Below are 323 nucleotides of genomic sequence, written 5' to 3' on the forward strand. Positions count from 1 at the left end.
CCACGGCTGTCCCGAATACCATTTTTCGGGCTCCGGATATTCGGTAGTAATCAGCAGCGAATATTCGGCCCGCGCGGGGGTGTTGCGTAGTATTCAGCAGGGAACCGCTTCAACACGTGTATTTCGGTTTATTCACGGAATTCATTTTGTTATTCTACAGTATTGTTGTTTTATAGTTATTTGTTAATGTATGTAACCCAATTTGTGTTCTTTGAAATCAAAAAAGATATTGCATTGTGTTTGTTGCTTTCGTTGCAGTTGATATCTTAAGTGTAATTTGGCTTGGCTTCCTATTTATGGACATGGTTTTATTTTGAAGGAGA

Source organism: Notothenia rossii, assembly GCF_949606895.1.
Source record: "Notothenia rossii genome assembly, chromosome: 11".
Taxonomy (NCBI): Eukaryota; Metazoa; Chordata; class Actinopteri; order Perciformes; family Nototheniidae; genus Notothenia; species Notothenia rossii.